Here is a 21,920-nt window from a genome sequence, read left to right as displayed (position 1 = left end):
TGTAGAAAATGCTTTTGTTTTTTTTGTGATGGTGACAAACTTACGCGTACGCATATGCGAATGTAAGTTTGTGTATGCATTACTTCTTCGTCGATGACATACAAACATATTTATGTATATGCATTTGTAGCAATACGTGCATATGTCCTTCACTGATAAGTGATAACGAGACAATTCGAATTTTGGAAGATGTCTATACATATGCATCTAAATATGTACGTAAGCGCTTTTGTTTACATGTAGATATATACAAGACTCACATAATGAAATATGTAGTTAATTTTAGTATTGTAAGAAATGCATTTAATATAAAAATAAAAACATTTTTTATGAAAGTAGGTATATTATTTTAAAACATTACATACATATGTAGGTCCGTTTAAACATGCCGACAAATATGCTCCTGAAATCGCATAATTTATTTGAATTGAATAAATTGCAGTCATAAATAAATATCATATTAGCACGTATGATTGCATATAAATGTAGCAATATATAAGCAAACGGGCTAACATTCCGATATAATAGAAATGTAAATCTCTGAGCATATTTTTCATTTAATGCTCAGCAATGTTAACGTGACGCTGTTAAAATTTCTCCTTCCGAGCTGGCTGAGGTGAAACACGCTCATCGTGTTTTGTTAGATTTTGACAATTCACACGCTGGTCCGCAATTGGACCTTCTCTATATTTAACGTTCTCTGTAAGAATTCTAATATTCTTGACGCGTACGATTTGTTTTTGGACTTCTTTTCCGTTGACCTTGTTTGATTGAATTCCACAAGCAAGTCGAGTGTGCACACACGGCGGATTCACAACAAAGTGAAAGTTGAGACAAAAAATTAATGCAGAAACACAAAAGTTGAAAAGAAAACAAACTGGTGTAAAAGAATGGGCCGAAAAGTACGCATGCGCAACTTGTTTAAATGATAAAATAAATATAGCGAATATGTGGGGAAACGGAATGGGCAAAATAACAAAAGTGTTTAATATAACGAATTGTGCGCAGCGCACAGGGTTGCATTTCTATGTAACTAAAAATTTGTTTGAACTGATGAATTAAGCGATTAGTAATGAATGTATAAATTTAGAGCGAAATTCTAATAGTGATTTATATAAAGCTGGATTCTGTAAACTTTTGGAAAAAAATTTGAGTTTTTAATTGTATTTTTATTAAAAACAATTTCTCATAGTCAAGTCATCAACCTTATTTGATGTATCCCTTCACCGTGAGATGCCGCAACTGGCATCTACTGAATTGCTATATAACCGTATAACCCAGCGAACATAATAGATTGTTATTGACAACAGAACTATTAGATTCGTTTTTGAATCTGCCTGCGGGAGAGCTAAACGGGAGTAGTATGATCATGTGACCGCTGTTTTGTATTCGGTACTCAAATTTCGGACCCCTTATATACGTGAGGACTTGTTTACCACGACCTTCTCGAAATCCGACTTTTGAGACAGACATTTTGTTAGTAATCGTTTTATGAAGACCTTTATGAATATTCGCTCCCCACAAGGAGTTGTGATGTTCCTTCTCCAAATAGGTTAAATAACAGGGACCGTTCCGGTTGCGTAGATTCAAACATATTTTGGGAATGTCAGTACACCGTTGTGGTCACTGCGGTCATTGTGGACCAAAAGCTTGAGTTATGCTCCGGAACTCTAACGCATTTCGGTTCTGGTCGATGAGTGCTGTCTTCATACCGAACTGATAGGTTAGGCTCCAAATATACACGAGAACGATTAAACACCATAACTTGGGTCGGAATTTGAAACAGTCGATGAAAATCAATATTGTGGATGTTGGTTGAATGGTAGGACGGTACCTCGTTGGGAATTTTTGTTTCAATTTTAACTATAACCAAATGGGTCTGACGATCCCCCGGTTTATACCCAAAATATTAACCAAAATGTAACGAGTCGATCCATTTGAGATATTGCGAGTCTCAGCGGTCTCTAGCGGTCTCTAGCGGTCTTATACTAACTAGGTTTTGATAATAATATTTTCGATTTTAGGATCGTAGAGAGGGATACCTCGTATAAGATATAAACGTTTTCTACAATATTTCGCTGAAAATGTTAAAGGATTTTGGCTAGTAAGCTTTACTTCTGTTAAATGAGGTTAGAATTGAATAATTTTGAAAAATTAAGAGAAATGTCAAGAAAGTAACACATTCTTTCAAGAATAAAAGAAGAATTTTTAACATGTCCTGTGGAAATAGTCGATTGAAGACTCTGCATTGGACCACAGACGAGAGTGTGGTGCCGCCTTTTACTCAGACCCCTACCAAATTTTCGCTTAATGTGCATCTAAAAGAAAATGTAATGTGTTCAGCATTTGCATTTCTTGTTGCAGCTTAAGGATATAGCATGAATATCCTTTGCGCTAACGGTTGTTTGTGTGCAATGCGATTTTGTAGTGAAAGTAAGAGGTGAGAGAGGCGGTGAGAGAAGAGTCGCTTTGCATTGCTGTGGGTATAGCAGAGCTGCCACAATGGTCACACAAATCGTCATTACAAATGGCAGATGCTAGTGTGTGTGTGTGTTCGTATGTGTTGCAAAGGATAACGAAAGACACTGTTATGCGAAGTGATGATGGCCGAAGGAGTTGTCGTCTTTTCGTAGCAAAAGCTAAACTTGGCTGCAATACATTTTGCCTTCAAGTGAGTGCTTTTCTAGTTTTTCTGGGGTTAAAAAGGATGCTAAACACTTTGTCGGGTATGTGTGTGTGTGTAGGATTGTGCATTTTTTATGTAATTTCATTTGATTTCATTTAAATGTGTAGCTGTTTGAAAATGATATAGCAGCCCTATATATACATACATACATTTGTATTTGCATATGTTTACACACGCCGCCGTGTCCTTTGCAAATGGACCTGTGCGGCAGGATAATGCGCCGCTGCTGACGCATGTGTGTGCGTCAAAGATAAAAAAGGACCTGAGAGCATTACTTGCCGCGCCCAGCTGTTGGCTGGCTTTGTTTGAGCGCATTCAGCGGCAGCTGTGTGTGTCTGTGTGTTTTCATTTAATGAAATGCGTAGAAGGTTGCTGAAATTATTTAAATTTGTCAAAACTTTTCTTTTAACTCCGCCCACACTCTGCAGCATTTTTTCTAGACAGTTTGCTGAAAGCAACAACACACATGTATCTCGATAGAAAGGTCCGCAGGTGCCGACCCATATGGACATAGAAAGGACACTCAACACTTTGAAAACTTGTTTCAAATTTATTTTGCTGTTGTTGTTGCCCACACATGCAAATAAATGCAAAGTTATGTGGGAAAAACTAATGCAATACATTCGAAAAATATGCACGATTACAAATACACTTAGCATGTAAACATAAGCTTTCAATGAGTAGTGACTGCGCTTCCTTGAAAGTGAAGACAAGTTCAAAGTGTTTGAAATATTCGCATATTAATGGAAGTGGTGGTGGTTAAAAGCCATCCGTTAAGGTTAGTTGCATGCCAAAGAGCAAATGTGCGCATCCTCTGCTGGTATTGAAAAAGTTCGTTCGATGGTGGAAAGTGAAGATGAGACGACCGTAGAAAATATCGAGAAATGTGGCCGAAAGTCGACAAAGAGAGTCGTAAAGATCTGTAGACATTTTTAAAAGGTTATGCATTAATAAAACGTCGGATAAAATTTAAAACGCTTTTCTACTTTCCGACACTTAGAGCAACTCTCTGATCGGGGGAGCCTTACGTCGTCTTATGCCAATCTTGTTCGACTATCAAAAATATGTTGATTTGGAACACTTGTTAGTATATGAATTAGCTTTGCAGAAGTTCCAGAATTCTTTAAAACTATTTTCGGTTCATTCGAACATCACTTGTAGGATTAGTATCAAGCTCAAAGCTTTTAAAGTCCATGTCCATGGTACTCATGGAAATTAAGAAGCTCACAAGAATTCTGTCTCTCTTATTCAATCAGTCATTTACTTGAGAACTAAGTAATTTCTAGAAACTTAACTGTGGTATTTGTAGCTCGCTCTCATCACTTTAGAATATGAGGAAATCTTCTTTTGGCGAAGGATTTTTGCTCGGATTTTTGACATAAATAATAACTACCGCCTAGAAACAGATTTTGGTTGAAAATGCCCAACTATCCCAGCTTGATTATCCTTCTTGTCTCGAAGTAGAAGAGTAATCTTTATCGACTAGCCGACACATTGAGTTTTCGACCGACACTATTGGTTAAGTTATTGCCATAACGAAGAGGTGAAGAGCTCCTTGAAAGGCGCTTTGGAAGTTCGTCTGGTGGGTTGGGAGTTCCTCTCATTTACAGTCATTGTAGTTACTATTGATTGTAGAACGTTGCAGAGGGTAAACTGTTCGGAAGACGACCACTTTTAAAGGCAGTCAAAATTATCGAAGCTAAGAAACAATCGAAACTGCGGACATTATTTTCGAACTTGTTTCGAAGAAGGCTAACATTGTCCTACCGTCCGCAATCGTAACGGTTACGTTATCGTTATCTCGTTATCTGGGACACATAAGGTTACAGTTTTCACCTCCTTATCTTTACTTGGAAAAACATTACGCCGCTACTAAAAAAGTCTCTTTGGTGCTCTTTAACAATGAAAATGTACTGGCTAAATTGGTCAATTGTGGGCTACGAACTGCTCCCTATGTATTGTATTCTTCAGATTTGACATTGGGCGACTTCTTTTTGTTTTAAAAATTGAGAAGTCGGTGAGCAGAAATTGCATGACCTCCAGAAAATATACTTCTGGAACGAGTTCAAGAAGTTGAAGTATTGCTGGGGTCAAAATAAAACATTATTAGAAAACTTTTAATTTTCTTTCGTTTATTAGATAGTCGTCGTTGCTATCAGTGGTAATTTTGAAGAGAGCATCAGATGCCATGTAAAGCTTTATTAATATCTGAAATGCACAATGCCAGTAAAAGTATTCAGTAAAAATATAGACAAAGGAGTCGGATAAAGTTTTTTGGATTTGTTTTAGTTTAAGAGACATTTGGACGAAAGGACGACTTATTTAATTTTTTAAAAGTGAGAATAAAATACAAAAGAATTCGAGCGAAAAACCTTTTAATGTCCAACTGTAGACCTCGATGATAATGGGAAAGTTCTATCTTTGCCAAACCCTACCAAAGAACTTTCTCAAGCCGCTTTTAAGCAACTATACAGGTAATTTAACAATGACAAATAAGAAAGTACATTTCTTATTAATTTCACCAAATCTCCAAGCCTTTACAGTTTGTAAGCGGCATTTGCAGCAATTTATTATTTCTAGAATTGATTTTCTACTTAAAGTAAATATGCACAATCACTCCATTCTTCCGGTTACCTGTGACTACAATATGCTTCCGCATGCACTTCCGGCGCACTTACACTTGAACACACAAAGCAGGAGCACACACAAACACACACTCATGTATACATATATTCATAAGGAGCTGCTGTATGTGTAAGTGTATTAATGTCCTTTTCGTATTTTACAAATTGGCTCAATTGCAACTTTATGTCACACACTTGTCCACTCGCTCGCTCAGCACTGGCATGCCATACGGCATGTTCGGTCTGTTCGGTCAAGCGCGGCAATAAAAACGAGCACAAAAAGGGCAAGAAGGATAATCAAAAAAAAAAAAAAAAAAAAAAAAGGCCATAAAAAAGGCGAACGCACAGACTGACTGCGCGCCGAAAAAGTGAATCAACAGCAACTTTTACCGCCATATGTGTCCAATTGTGGGCAGTCGTCGGTCGGGTCACTACACTTAATGCGATGTGGCCGCCAACTTCGCCAATGATGCTACTCGACACTCCACCGTCCCGCGCACCGTCACACACACACACGCATATGAGAGGAGGGCAACAACAAGCGCGTAGCAGGATAATAAACGTTTGCGCGCCATTACAATAACAATGCGTCTCCACCCACAACAACAATACCATACATACAGACACATATGAGTATGTGTGTGCATGTGGCTTGGCGGCTGTGGGGAGCTGGAGGTGTCCGTCGCCGCACATCATCGGGGTATCATGGCACGAAATTGTATTACACCTCAATAACAACGGCCAGGACAACGGACGATATCCTGGACACGCGAAGACATTAATACACGCGCATAACGGCAAACACAAACGCACAGACAAAGGAACGCATGGCACCCCGCCCGACTGTGTGTGTGTGACAAGTGATGCGTGTTTTGTTGCGGCACTCCTTAAGTGGTAAGTGTACTTTTGCAATGTCCTTGTTGTCTCGTTCGCTTACTTGTTTTTTTGCGAAATTTTTTATGTGCTTTTTTCGCCATCGCCTTGGGCTGCTTTGCTGCTTTTTTCATGCTTAATTGAATGGGTCACTCGAATTTCAATGTCCTTCTTCTCCATTACAACGTCCACTTCATTCACTGACCGGCCATGAGTTCGATTTTGCTCATGTGCGTACTCAAATCGTTGATGATAATGATGATCCCAATAACTGTATGTGGAATGTTTACTTGGTGTGGGCGTTCATGTGTTTGTGTTGCTTCATTTCCGTTGTCCTTAAGGATATTGTTCACCACGCACAAGCGTTTCCATTTCAATTGAAAGTTAAAGAAGTTCCAATTGAATTTTGAATTGCGAATTGGCACAGTGGGCTTAGAGCGATGATATTTAGTACAAATTCTTAATCTATATCTATCTTGTAGATTTTTAACTGAATTGGAATAAGTTATTTATTGTGATCCCGTTCTATATTTATGACCTTCTCTTTCGTGAATATTAATAAAAAAGCTGATTCTGGCCGTATTGATTGAGAGTTTTCAACACAAAGGAAACGTATCACGATACGATCTTTATATAATCTTGAGAAATTAAGCAAGCAGAGCAGATTAAATCTGAGTCCTTTCTTGGTCCTTCTTTTAACTGACAAAATATTCAGTGGTGCTCGATATTAAGTGTGCGCTTTCGTGCAGATCTTTTCCTTAAACTCGACATCATTAACTCAATTCTATGCTCTTCATGTCCCTTTGAGTATTTTCCTCGACTATAAGTTACTTCTATACAAACGAGTTTCGGACAACAGCCAAGTCAATATATCTCCATACGTTGGCATAAGTTTTGTGGCTCCTGATGAACTTTCCGTATCAAAGACATCTTATTTGTCCAAGGTGTGCATTCCAAATACCCTTTTATACATTATTTTTGTCTGTCGTCGAAGGAATTTGCTATACTTTGGGTGGCAAGACTATGGTAATCGTCGACGGAACCTACACCAAAAGAACTCTCCTTTATATGAGCGTGGGTATTATAAAGCTAAGTTCTCCATTAATTTCCTGGATGTATTGATACTGGATGATATTTTTCACATTTCGGACCCAGCTAACTCGAACCACCTCGTTCAGATGTTTATAGTTTAGTCGCCAAGATTGTATTTTCGGATTGACGTGGTTAATAATTGGACTGCTTGAAACAGCTAACTCTAGGCTTGTTTATTCTTACACATCCGCTGCAGTAGATGAGATAGATCTCCCCGGCCATTGTATATCTTGGATGAAGGGCTATGTCAGAAGGTATATTTCAAGATAACATTCTTATAGCACCACTTGCGCGATTATAGCCATATCTATTAGGGCGTGCCATTCATCTCTCAGAGAATGCGGTCATGTGTAGAAGTTCACGCAAGTGATGAAAGTTTCTGACTACCATTGAATTACTACTAGTTGTTAGGAGCGATTCTATTCCATATGGCTCAAGCAGCTCACGACTTCCGGTTTTAGACCAAGTTTGCTCTGGGTAGCCAACAGACATCCGTTTGGAGGCGAGCTAAAGTGAGAAGGCGATCCCAGCTTCTGCGGTTCTGCGTAGTGTTTGGGACCCACCACACAAAAAAAAACTCCCCAATCAAAAATCAAACACTCGATCAGTAGTCATCACTAAAAATAGGGTTACAGTTTCACCGGACGAGTTCTAGAGAATTTCATCTTCATCCAACTATGTAGGTTCCACATGGATGTACTACAATATTTTCTATGAAATTTGCTCACATTACCTGGTTATTCCCAATATCTATTTGTTTGCAAATATAAGATATTTGACCACTGTGCGCCACTCCATCACTCTCTCGGGATCGTTATCGAGCGGACAGTAAGCAGTAGATTATGAACGACAATGGTCAATTTTATTGTATTTGGTCATTATTTTTGAACATCATTTGTTGTTATAGTAACAGTTGTTGTGGCAAATTTTATTGATAGAGGTGGAAAAATTCTCCCGACGTCATTATTTTTTTTTTTTGCACGTAGCATCATGACAGTGTACATATGTTTGTACAACAAATAAGGCTATATATGTTTATACTCCCAGAACAATCTATATTTGTTTTTGTATTTTTTTGCAATGGTCAACAAAAATTTATTGACGAAGTTTAATGCGGTACTAAGGAGCCTTCGCTGAATGGCATAAAAAGCGGAGAGTGCTATGGAGTGAGTGGGTTTACACATTCACAACACGTAACGGGTCGCAGCAAATGACATTGAGTAAACCAATCAAGGGTGGCGGTGAGCGGGTGTGTAAAGGCACACAAGTACATCTATAGAAAGGTATTTTGAAAAGAGCCGCGGCATTTTTTTCGCGAGAGTTTCAATTAATTACAAATTACAAATCACATAAATGAATTGCAATGGTTTTTATCCATTCGAATATATTTTGCATAACAAAACAGGAATATGCACATTAAAAAAATTGCGGGTAACATTGAAAGGATTTGTTGTTATTGTAGTTGTATTTATTGATGTTGGTAAGTAGTAGTAAAGGGCTATTTAAGGCAACCCTCTTCAATTTTGGTTGCAAAGGAGCTGGCGAAATGGGGTTGCGAAAAAAAATGACTCCCGTCAAGTAGTGAACTGTCGCGGGAAGCGGCATATTGCCAAATTACCTTCGCACATACAAATATACATTCATATAATTTGCCATTTCGACAATAAAAAAAAGCGTAGCGTAATAAAGAAGTCGGCGAAAATAAATGCTGTTGATAAATGGAAACAAACCATAAAACGCGGTTACGGCTCCCATGTGTGTAATCGAAACCGAGTCCTTGTAAGTACTTTGTACGTGCGAGTATATTTCATTCATACAAATATAAGCCTAATTTTTGTTTGGACACTGGATTTGCTAAGAATAAGGAATACTGCTCAAAATTTGGCAATATTGAACTGTCATTGATGTGGATCGAAGGTAGGTGCATATACTTCTGATGGAATTGATGATTAGAAGACATTATTACAATTTATAAAGACGAAATACAAAATGCTATGGAAGGTCTGAGTAAACCCAACTAGAATATTATTTACTCGAATTAATATTTTTTGTTCTTTTCAAGAAATTTTATGCCGTCAATGTGCTCAAACATGAAATTCGTGTCCCCTAAAAGTATTACTAGATCCAAAAAAATCTGAGTTCATGCTAGTTTCAGAATGTGCTCTTTGAAACTCGGAAAACTCTCCTAGAAGAATAAAAAACTCAAGTTAACCTGATTTTGAGTTAATTAATTTACCGGTATAAGAAGGTCTTAGAGATTTCATTACATACTTTTTGATACCAAACAGCCTAAGCCGTCAAATGTCAAATTTGTTAACTGGGAGACGAACGGAACCTAATTGAGAATAAGTTGTATTGTTTTAAAAGAGAATTGATCGTTTCTGCATCAAGTACAAATTCAATCGTTCCACGTTCTCAGTAAGAGACGCTCTTCGTTATGGTGGTCATTGGCCATTCGACATCCACGTAAAAAAGATTTAAAAGAGATTTAGAGCCTTGTCTTTGTGAGATCAATTCAAGAACATCTGGAACCTGCAGGTCATCTAGATGAACCAGTGGGTGTAGAAGCAAGACATCTTAGCATGTTTGTGATGGGTTCATGACGCATTGTCGATGCATAACTATGATTATAGGAATTTTCTGACCCTGCAAAGGATTGTCTTTGATAATTCCGTATGAACTTGGGGATTAGCCATAGTATCTAACCAAATCGAAGGGTTCAGTCGGTCTCTATTTACAATATGATTAATTTTGCGTATGTGCAGCTGGACAGATGTGATTATGAACCATTGGCGGCGGTTAACTTCACAATTTCCACCACGAAACGATCTACAAATTAATTCATAAAATGAAGTAAACAAGCCGCCAGGTAAAATTCAGTTATCGCGACAGCATACATTGTAGAATTTTTAGTGCTGTCCGCAATGACTAATATCAGTGTACAACATATTTAAAATTTAGATCCTTAAAGCGACTACATATAGACCCATTCGTTAGATAATGCCTTAAGCAGTCAACAAGGTCTTGGAAAACAGTGCTTACAGGAAACCGTATAGTGAAGTCTGTCGAGGAAGACACATAACTGAAATCATACTCTATTAATAGTAGACGTCTAAGAAGTCTTGAAGAGAGTCAAAATGAACAAGCAGCTCGTATACATCGTATAATCAGAGAGATAGATTCTGTGTGTTGCAATATCTGAGCTGATTTCGTTTGATAATTCAATGAAACCCTTGCAAAGGAAATTGTGAAAAATGACAAAAGAAATTATTTTTTTTTTCGAGAAGAAGAAAGAACTTCAAAACATATGTAGATATGTATTTGGGAGTGGCAACGCACTTACAATCAAACATTACAAAGAACAAATTGCTTTGCCCACATATGCAGGACAAAGGTACACCCGAAGGCTATTAGTTGTAAAAGGTTTTCGAAAACTTCCGTCGGCATTTCCAGCGCTTGTACACTGCTGAAACATGCATTCGTACATATTATAAATTTAGCTAGGCGTCACCTACATCCAACTCGCTAAAAAAGGACCACCCTCCTGACCTCTCCTTCCCATCGTGTAACATATCAACATTCGTCATTGCTAAGCCTTTCATTCATTTCATTTGACATTTTGTATTGACATATGTAACAAATGTACATATGTATGCTTGAATACTGTTATGTGTTCTCGCGACAAGTGTTTACCGTGTAAATATCCCCATGCGCGACTCGGAGGTTACCCTTCTGTCATTGTTGCTGAGGTTGACAAATGTGTCAGAATGGAAGTCCGCAACAATTAAAATTAACAACTATACAACAGAGAGAAGGTAGAGAGAGCGAGGGAAAAATCAACAACGCCAATAACAATAGCAACAATGCGACAGTATTAGCTATGCAAGATGTAAACAACGGGGCATACAAGAATTGTAGATTCTTGAAGAAACAAAAAGCAGCAAAACTGCAAGTGCAATTGAAACTGGCTCAAATTCTGTGCGTTTGTTTTTATTGTAAAGGGCTTGCCATAGTAAAACATTTTTAAGTACCCCACTGCAGGTTTTCCAATTTAATATGCATGGTCCCTGTAGGAAAGTTGTAGCTTTAAAGTGAATTTTATATGAAATCGCCATGGAAAGGGTACTTGACTTTGGGTATTTGTGAGGAGGTTATATTGACATCTGCTTAAATAAAATTAACTTCGATTTGATTCGTGAAGACTAGGGTACTTTGACCTTAATTCAAAGTCTTTATACCAATCTCTTTATATGATCGCATTTGAAGAAGTAGAAATGAGTGCATATTTTCTCCTTAGGATTCTTAGTACTTGAGCTTTCGCCTTGGGCATATTGTCACAGTTGTTTTCCTTTTGTTCTTTAGCTTAATTTGCGCTGTTTGTGGGTGTGATGTAAGCGGAACCGACAGTATTGCCGCGAGACACACTTTCAGCCTCTCAGTTCTTGCCACTTTAGAATGCGTGTTTTTGGGTTATATTTTAATTGGCTACGAATATGAAGAATTAGAAGAATTTGTAATGGTTATCAAAACTTATTTTGTTGAGTAAACTCAAAATTAAGCTCAGCTAGTAGTGTTAAAGTTATTGGCTATGGTAAAATGTGAATGCTTTGATTAAAATAGTAAGGTTAGGTAAGCTAATTGCGGGGTATCTTGAAATGCAAGCAATAGTTGTATACCGCAGAGACATCTAGAGCATCCACTAAGATTACTAGTTCCAATAAAGATTTACCAGCTGGGTGCGTGAAGATCAGAGGATCAAGGATTTTCAAACTTGATCTCACAAGATCGGGACCGTCAAATATGAATTCGTTCGTTTTGATCTTACCGTGGTACCTATCGACCTGTAAGAGGTCAGATAAACCAATGCCGTTGCTATGCTATATTTCTCTTTCAGAACACTTTTCCCTATTTAAATACCACGTAGAACATCATAAGTTCAAATACGAGTTCATACACCAATAAACTTTCAAGCGATAGATCACCTCCCATTCCGATGACAATCGACAATTTCCTCATTTCTCAGAAGCTTTGATATAACTAGACTTATTGCTTTGATATTATTAGACTTACTTCCGAAACGGAATGATAAGAATCTTATTCTTCCCTCAAAAATTCCCGATTTATGCAATGTAATTGGACAGATTCGAGATAATTTTTCTGGCTTTCTTTGTGGGTAACCATAGTGTAGGTCAAAATCCCACCAAAGAAAGAGAGTCTTTAAAAGCTACTTTTTGGTCTTGGTGTGAATTTCGGCATAGTTTCGCATCAACTTAGGCTTAGAACGTTTCTTATACAAAACATTTTGGTTATTAATAAGCTGATATTGTTGATGCCGTCGGCGAAGCCACTAAATCTTATAACAAATAAATACAATTTGCTTTTCATTACATACACATTTAACCAGAGAGCACAATGATAATACGAAAGAATGAGGAAATCAAAAAATTCCGATGTTGACGAAATTGGAAGTAGAAGGCAATGAGTGAGACTTTTAAGAAGGAAAGAAAATCGTCTAAAAGGCCGTAGAAAATTTGAGCTTCCAGTGAGCAGAACGTTGCCGGACATAATGTAAAAAGGGAAAAATAAAATAAATAATAAAAAAGCTGAGAAGATGCTTAGCAACAACTGACTTGGCAACTGTAGGAGAGTGAAAGGTGCTCAAGACAGTTCACTGGAAGTGTTCGGGTGCTGATTTTAGACACGCGGTGGGTGCCTCTGTAGTGCGAGTAAGTGGAAATATATATGAAAAGTATATAAGTGAAAATTGAGTGAAATATTCGGTTCAATATATACCAAGTACATGAAATTAGTAAATGGCAATGTTTTAGATGAAATATATACACTTAGTTATGTACTTAGCGTTTGTTCGCGTGTAAATAGAGATATATACTATTGGTAAGGATTTAACACATTCTTTCATACTGAAAGTAAGTAAATAGTATGGGAAGTAAGTGCGGCCAGAGTTGGCAAGACTATTCCGCCGCCGCCGTTGTTATGTACCTTTAGCATATTTTCGGTGGACCACGAAACGTTGTCAGTGGGAGACCATTCGTGTGTAGCCGCAATGAGTTGCTGTGGAAAGGCTGTGCAATTTGCCAAATACAGGGTGATCATGAAAAGTTGGAAATTTTTTTGGTAATAAAATTATAAAATTAGAAATACAATTACAATTTTAATTATAATTACAATTACAATTACAATTACCATTATATATATATATATTTGGCGTAGGAACCGCTTTAAGCGATTATAGCCGAATCCACCAGAGCGCGCCAATTACCATTACAATTACTATTAACAAAATTTAACACAAAATAAGAGAAAATAAAAAAATAAATAGAATAAAACGTAATAAAATAAAATGAATTGAAATATGTATAATTACAATCACAATTACAAATACCATTACCATTACTATTATCATTACAATTAGGATTACTATTAAAAATGTAAAATAAATAATATATATTATATATAATAATATAAAATTACCATTACAATCACTAAATACAATTAACTAAATTTCTATGCAAAAAAGTTGGTTGTCTGATTACTAAGTTTTCTAATGACTATCATCAACATAAAAAAATTTCACATTATAATTACAATTACCATTACCATTACCATTACCATTCCCATTACCATTCCCATTACAATTAAGAATACTATTAAAAAATGTAAAATATAAAATAATATAATAAAATTACAATAACCATTACAATTACTAACTATAAATATCTAAATTTCTATAAAGAAAAAGGTGATTACCCGAGCGTTACTAAGTTTTCAAATGACTATCATCATCATTAAAAAGTTTCACATTATAATCCTGGAAATTATCGAACGAGGCTGAAAGCTCCACGACTTCGCCCCTGATCACAATAATATTTAAGAAGAAGTTGACTAGTCACAAGAGTTTTCAATCAAATTACTGAGCCGCTTGGAGATGGCCTAAACCTGTAAGTCCCGTCATATGTCTAAGAAAGACAAGACACACCACTAATCAAGATGAGCTCGGGTAAACATCTAGCGAAGTCTTTATATTTTCCTAAAAAAACTAATTTGTATATATGTATTTGTTTATTTGTATAATCTATTACTAGACCCTTTAAAATTGATTTTAGTTACGCAACACTTCGTTCTCATGACACTACGATAGTAAGTGGGTACGCCATTTTCATTTCTTATCTCCACAAATGCCACAATCAGTTCAACCCTGCACACAGAATGTCGCCGTTAGACATTTTTTCGCCAGGCAACCTCATTGGTCGGCAAGTTTATACACTTATCGACCGCAGTGAATAATAATTCTTGCGGTTTTATAATTCAACCACAACCACACATGGTGAGCGCTGAGACAAAATGCGATTGTGGATGTTGCACAGCGAATGCGTAGCGTTGCGAGTGAGCGCGAGAGTGAGATGGTAGACATTAGCACACACCCTTTTTGCGGCTGATCTGTGAAACCACAAGCGAAAAATGCAATGTTCCACAGAAAGAGTTGGTCGAGCATGAGAAGGAGGTCGCTGACTTTGTTTGAGATTTTGGCAGAAGATGTTGGTATGCGTATGCTGCGAAAAGACGTCAAGACTCCGCCCTGTTGCTTGAGACATCTTGATTAACAACAACAAAAAAAACATGTTTTAAGAAATTAAATGCAGCGTCTAACTTTGGTAACAGGCATTTTCATGTGTGTGTCGTGAACAGCAACACCCACTTAACGGTACTCACAATGCTACCGAGTCTGCTGCTGCGGCTAACGGTATACAAATATGTGGTTTCAGCGGCGAACGGTTGACGCGCACTTCTTGTGTGTCCCCAAAATTCATATGCAGGAGGAGCTGGAGCACTGTGGAAAGCCATCAACTTGATTTTTATAGGTTCACCAAATGTCTTATATACCTATCTACCAGCAGTGAGCGAGTGCAGAAATGAGTGAGTAATGCAGGAAAAAAAGGAAGACGCCACGGTTGGCGATATCGAGGTTAGCCAACAAAAAATAAATGGGTTGTCTTTAGCCACAAATGGAAGCCACAAGCACATTGTGGCGCTATGCTACTCCCCACTTGCTACCATTGCGCTCGCACATTAGCTATCGTCCTCGCTCGCTCTCACGGACATGCATGCTATTATATACACAAAGCTATACGAGGAAGAAGTGCCACACAGGCAGTATATCGACACCCAATAATTTGCAATGAAAGACTTCATGTGGTCGCCGAGTATGAGGTATGGTTTGGAGGTATGATGTAGTGTTCTTAGGATTCAAAGAAGAGAGTGCGAAGTAGATACAATATTAAAAGATAATGTACCGCAGCAGCATTTGTAGATTTACATACATATATGACCAATCTAGTACTATTTCGATATCACTTGGAAGGGTGACTCATTCCATTTAGTCATGTATGTTTGTTTCTGGACCGAAATCTATCCGATCGGACGCCTATAACCCACTATCCTTCAGCAACCGTTTGTCCAGAAAGAACATTTAGAGGGTTCAGGTTGTCATGTTCTTTCTTGGCTAGTACATGTAATTTTGTATTAAAGATTTGGTGCAAGATCGTGAAGGATGGAAAGATTCGGTTTACAAAGAATTATTTTGAAAATCTAACGAAACTCTCGGTTTGGCGACATCGGGGATCAAGGGATGATGAGGATTAATAAAAGACAAAATACGCCAATGATACATAGGTCAAATATACCTTATCAGACCCTACAGAAGTGACAGTATTCACGGCGGGATTAGCTAGAGGAATGTGGAGAGGCACTTCGCTTGGAATCGGCGCAAGAAACTACGAACGCGTAATGTCGGTATCGGTTGAATCTTTAAAGGGACGCCACAAAAAAATCCAAAGATAGAAAATATGATTGAAACAAGCTTTGGGTGCCAGGAGACAGAAATGTTTGAAATTCCAAAATCCAGAAATTCGGAAATTCAGTCAATAAGATTTGGTTCCTGAAACAACAAAGATAAATGTTCATGTTTTACAGAAGGAACATCTCGTAACTATTAAAGGGTAACATTTTAACTGAGAAACTCGAGTTCATACTATATGTATCTGGTGCCACAACTCAACTAAGGCTTGGTAGTCAATAACCTTTTCGAGACTTCGAAGCTAATCGATGTTATGAGAAAATTTGGACTTTGTATATTGAGAGGGAAGAGCTTCGTGAAAAAAATTAAAAAAATATATATTTGGACAGCAGATACTGTCATTAAATAATGTGAACCATGAACTATGGGATTTCAATACACTCGAATACTACAAAAATGGACTGCGGATGAGGCTTAAGAACATTGAAGCAACGGAACGGTTGTTCTTTCAACAGATGCATTTAAAGTTGAAAATGTAGTAAGCTTTCGATTTTCAGCTCTATAGCCGTTTACCGGTTTTACAGAAAAATTTGAATTTCCATTTTAACGCTATTTTAAAACTTTAAATTTACTCGATGAATTCCTTTCCATTAGATAACCACATGCCTTTTAACCATATGACCAAAATGACAGCTATTCTATTTGGATTAAAATACTTTCTTTACTTACTACCACAGCGACCAGCGTTATTACAACTCAGCCTCTCTTGCCACCGCGCTCATACATAACATAACATAATACATAAGACGTTGGCGGCAGCGCGAGTGTCCACGACTCCCCGATTGCAGCGACGACACTTAGCCAAGAAAGAGAGAAGAAATATTGACATAACTTGTACTTAGAAGAAGCGAAAGAAAAGAAAAAACAGAACAACGAAAAAATACACCCTCAATTTGGGAACGCTGGAGCGCCAGACGTAGAAGACTACAAGTTTGAGCTGAGTGAAATGTGCGCGTATTTTTTGATATCCGCAGCTCCACACGCCTCTTCCTAATGTGGACGCTGAGCGCCAGCCGCTCCTGCTGCCACTGGACGCTGAGGGGGTTTGGTGATTGTGAGCGCAATTTCCTTTGGCGCTTGGAAGGCATAAAATATCATTGCCGTTACGCTTTGTTTGTGGCCATGGAAAGCCAAAATGGGGGGGCGCCACCCCTGCTAAGGTACATTCCGGCGCAGGGATTTTTTTTTTACAGAATTGAGTTTTTCGCTGCGGCGTCTCAAGATGCCAGCAATGGAAGGCGAAATGCTCAAAATGAGCTTTGACATGTTGGGAAAATTGAGCGCCCGTGCAAGCCTCACAGGAGGAGGATTCGTTGGTTTGAGATTTGGATTTGATTTTTTCTTTACTTCGCCACTCATTTTTTCCAACGCTTTGCGCCGATATGCATTGCCACGATGGCGGTTTTGAGTTGAGTATTTATCTACTTTCTTTGAGTTTTTTTTTTTTGAAAATATTTACTTCTGGCATGTTGTTGTTGCTGCTGCCGCCAACGTCTGCTGCGCGCCAGCCGGTTAACGGTGTGCGGTGCAATTGTGGCCCATTGTTGGGTTTCGGCATGCGGTATCGGGCCACACCACAAGAGAAACCGCTGCTACTGGTTCTCGCGGTGAGCTTGCAAAGCCGAGAAAAAATAACAAAAAAAGGAAAACAGCTCAAGAAAACGCGGCGCGAGATGATGAAGAAGGAGAGGCAAATACTTGGCTGGATTTTGGTAGAGAAGCGTCGCGTTGTCGTTGTTGTTGTAATTGACGTGTTGCAACACATTGTATTTGTGCATTACACGCTTCCATTGCCCGCCTGCTGACTGCCCTGCCGCCTCCCACCACTTCCGCTGCGCGTAGCTGATGCTGCGCTCCAAATGCGTCACTGCGGCAACCTGCTGTTGGTCTTATTGCCACTACGACGTGGCGGTGTCGTTGACGATGATGATGACTGCTCTGCGGTGGTGGTGAGGTCACTGAAACTGCTACTTGCTGGTCGCAATTTGTTGTTGGTTGAATTGACGTCGCCATATCGCCGTCGCCACAAATGCTGATAGTGGTCTGCCTGTACGTTGCCAGCGCGCTCGCGTAACCGTAGCGTAGTCCAATAGTTACGGATCTGATTCTTACGGACGCGTTCGAACATTTCGCTATCCGCAACAATTTTACCAACCGCACCGCCCCAACAACACCAGCGCCTGCTGCGTTGCCCACATCGTCCGTATCGTCGTGGTACGAGTAGCTGCGCTTAGTGTCATCACCGTTGCCGAGGCCGGCGCTGTCATCATCGCTGGTTGACATCCGCTTTAGACATTGATGCGCGTGCACGTGTTACTGTTGTTGTGCCACACGCTACATACATACATACATACGTACATGTGTGCCGTTACTCTGGCCGCAGATAGCCGTCGCGGTCGCGTTCATGGTTACCGCAAAAAATAGTTTAATATCAACGCGTCGCTTGATTTGATCGCCAGGATAATTGCGCAACTCGCTCATCCGCTCGCTCGTGTGTGCCTCAACCGTTATCCTTTTAGTTGTGCGTTGGTAGTTTGTGCAACGTTATTGCAGGTGTCGGCGGTCGGTCGCCAAAGACTTGAGGCAATTGAAGTGCGATTTTCCGCGTTGTTCTCTGTGTGTGCAGTGCCGTGTCTGGTGTGTCAAGTGACAGCTGTCAGTTGTGATTTATCCACAAAGTGACGTGTCCAAAGTGAGAATTCGACGGCGAAAACTTTTATGAAAAAAAAATGTGATTTTTCTTGGAAATGGATAACATGCATTGGTATAAACATGTGTTCAATTTTGAATAAAAAAATTCAAGGCGCATAAATATACGCATAAATATATACAATTTAAATAAATATTCTGATACAATCATAAAATTGGCGAGGAAACGGCAACAAGTTATGTGTTGAATAAATAATTGTCTTGAAAATCATTGTAACATGTGGTGTACTCAAAATAACTGTATCTTAAATGTCATAGCAAGCAAGTTATATTGCAGAAAGAGTTACAAGAGAGTACTACCTACATGCATACCACAAAATTGGTTTAATCGTTTTCTGTAATACCAGTCTATTGGATTTATGCCAATTGTTTGTTCGTTTCTCAATCATGTAAACTTTGGCTTACCGACGGCAGTTGTAAGATCCTCCTAAAAATGTTTTAAATTCCTTAACTCATGGTTTGTCCTTACATTGAAACTATTTACTATATAGGTAACCCAGAATTACCTTGTGCAACATTCGAGTTATTAAAGACAGGATAAGCTATTAAGAAATCCAAAATATAGATAAAATCTACATTCTCCTCTTAATTCAGTGTTGTATAAAACTTTTTCGACAAGCTTATATGACTGATATGTTATAAGCGGCCCAATATTTTTCGATACATTTTTTTTTTTATTTTTTTCGAAGATCAAATTTTGGAGGAGGAAAATTTAGATTATAAGTATATTTTGGATTTCTTAACAACTATATCCTGTAATTAATAATATTTTATTATTTGTAAATTTAAGTTTGTTTTGTATAAAAACGGTTACAAATGTCGATGAGCCTCAGCCGCATTTTTCTTGCAAAAAGCAAAATGTCCCGCAAATGTCGAGAATTCGGCTCAAAAAGTGACATTTTCAGTTGAGAATCAGTTTGGGATGCAAACAGATCTCTACAAATATTTTGTTGGGTTTATGTTGACAGAAATGTCCAAGATCGATATAAAAAAATCGATTTAATCGACCAGTGTTTGACCCTAGAGACATCTATTGAAAAACGGGGGAAGCAAAGTTGTAGACCTCAATAACCTGGGAAAAATTAGTTTGGCCCTATACCCAGAAATGGTCGTATAGTCTTATTATAAATTAAAAGTGGATTTCTAACGTATATTTTGTAAAAAATCACGCTTATTTGAAAATGGAACCAATATTTATTAAAAAATTCTATAAGAGGGCTGCTATATACATATATTTCTGGCCTAATAATGAAAATAAGAATATTTATCAACGAAAATGGTTTTATTGTTTTTCAAAATATTCCCCATCAAGATTTATACACTTTTGCATGCGCTCAAACCAATTTTCGAAGCACTTTTTTTGAGCCTTTTTTTGAGCGATTGTCAAATTGTGCGGGATCCAACGAGAACAAACCTTTTTTACGGCCAGGTGTTCATGCAATATCGAATGTATGCTGGTGGAAGAAATGCAGAGGCATGCCTCTATCTGAAGGTATGTTACATGACGGTCTTGCATTATCAGTTCACGTACGGCATCGATGTTTTCTGGCACAACGGCTGTTTTTGGACGACCTTCACGGAATTCGTCTTTGAGCGAGCGTCGGCCACGATTGAATTCGTTGTACCAGTTTTTCACAGTATAGGATGGTGCTTCATAGCCATACAAAGATTTTAGTTCATCGATGCACTCTTGTCGCGATAATCCACGTCGAAAGTTGTGAAAAATTATCGCACGAAAATGTTCACGAGTTAATTCCATTTTTTGGCCGAGATGAATTTTTTAATTCCCTGTAAATAAAACAATTCACGATTAAATGACAAAACCTTCTGAGTGATGTTATGCTAAAAAATGTCAAACTTTCCAGTGGAAATGTCAGATTGCACCTGGCAACACTTAGTGTTGCCTAGTCCAGAAATATCTATAGCAGCCCTCGTATTAATATCCATATGTCTGCTTTAGGTTTTGAGTTGTTAGTTTATATGTTCAAAAATATTTTTGGAGTGCTTTATAAATACAGTTAAGTAATTACCACGCGCAAATAAATAGTCTCTACTCTGAAGTATTTACATATTTTCTATTCAAGTCTAATATTAGGTAAATAAAATATTATATTTATTAAACACTTATGAAATGCGTAATAAATTCTAATAATAGACTTATGTAAATAATAAATCAAAGTTTAGGAGTTAATATTATTTGCAATCGATATTGACTCTAAACTTAATGTTTACAGGGTGACGAGTCCAATCTTGACAGATGTTGTAGTTGAATATTATATCAGAATCATCTGAAGTGAAAATACAAAATTCAAGTTCTTTCAATTATATCCCGAAGACTTGACTAAAATTTCACAAAGATCGATTTAGTAGTTTTCAAGAAATATTGACAAACTACTATGAAAACATAGTTTTCGGAAAAACGTGTTTAAATTTTTTAGTGGCAACAAAAATACCCCGAGTGCAACATTTCCAGACTGTATCTCCAAAACTATTACTCAGAACGACTTGAAATTTTAGGTTAATATTCTAGAGATATAAGATAATAAAAATCTCTCAGAATTTTTTGTGGACTAATAATTTGATAAAGATTTTGAATGCGCTTTTGAGGTAATCAAACGCTTTCAGATAGAGAGTTACAATGGTTTACGAATAACTGAAAGTCTGGAATCCTTGCCGTTTGGGTAAAGAATTATTGTTTCAATTAAGGCTTTATTGGACGAGCTAAAGAAATTAACTCGTAAAGCCTCCATTCAAAACAACTGTTGCTGAAATATAGATTTTGGATGCACCCTGTGTAATAGAATACTTATGAATCTCTCAAAAAGTAATTGCAAATGAATAAAAAATTGTTCAGGCTCAAGTATATTCATATCTAAACGCCTAAGTGTCACCATGCATAGCATTCAAACGAGTTAGCTCTACCTCACATCCACTTGGCGCTTCAGATTACGCATTTTTTGTTTTATCAACATCATGAGTTGACAGTTATTTACAGATGAACATATTCAAATACTCGTATGTGTCTATGTGTCTGTGTTAGTAGCTGCTCTTTTTTCTATTG

At 37.8% G+C, this 21,920-nt stretch overlaps 1 protein-coding gene across 10 annotated transcripts in view; it reads left to right on the top strand.

The window, feature by feature from the left end:
* The first annotated feature begins 9,173 nt into the window (after positions 1-9,173).
* LOC105208840 (segmentation protein Runt) overlaps positions 9,174-21,920 on the top strand; it is a 66,337-nt gene continuing 53,590 nt past the window's right edge. The window contains exons 1-2 of one of the 10 annotated variants that reach the window (XM_054231403.1): positions 9,174-9,192; positions 14,030-14,234. The gene's annotated coding sequence lies outside the window, so the exon portion shown is untranslated. Of the gene's footprint in view, positions 9,193-12,579; positions 13,411-14,029; positions 14,235-17,256; positions 18,915-21,920 lie in introns of those variants that run through there. The other 9 variants (XM_029038169.2, XM_054231400.1, XM_054231406.1 and 6 more) reach the window with 9 other exon arrangements.

Source organism: Zeugodacus cucurbitae, chromosome 5, assembly GCF_028554725.1.
Source record: "Zeugodacus cucurbitae isolate PBARC_wt_2022May chromosome 5, idZeuCucr1.2, whole genome shotgun sequence".
NCBI lineage: Eukaryota > Metazoa > Arthropoda > Insecta > Diptera > Tephritidae > Zeugodacus > Zeugodacus cucurbitae.
The sequence above is the reverse complement of the archived record's forward strand: the minus strand, read 5'-3'. Positions and strand labels throughout refer to the sequence as shown.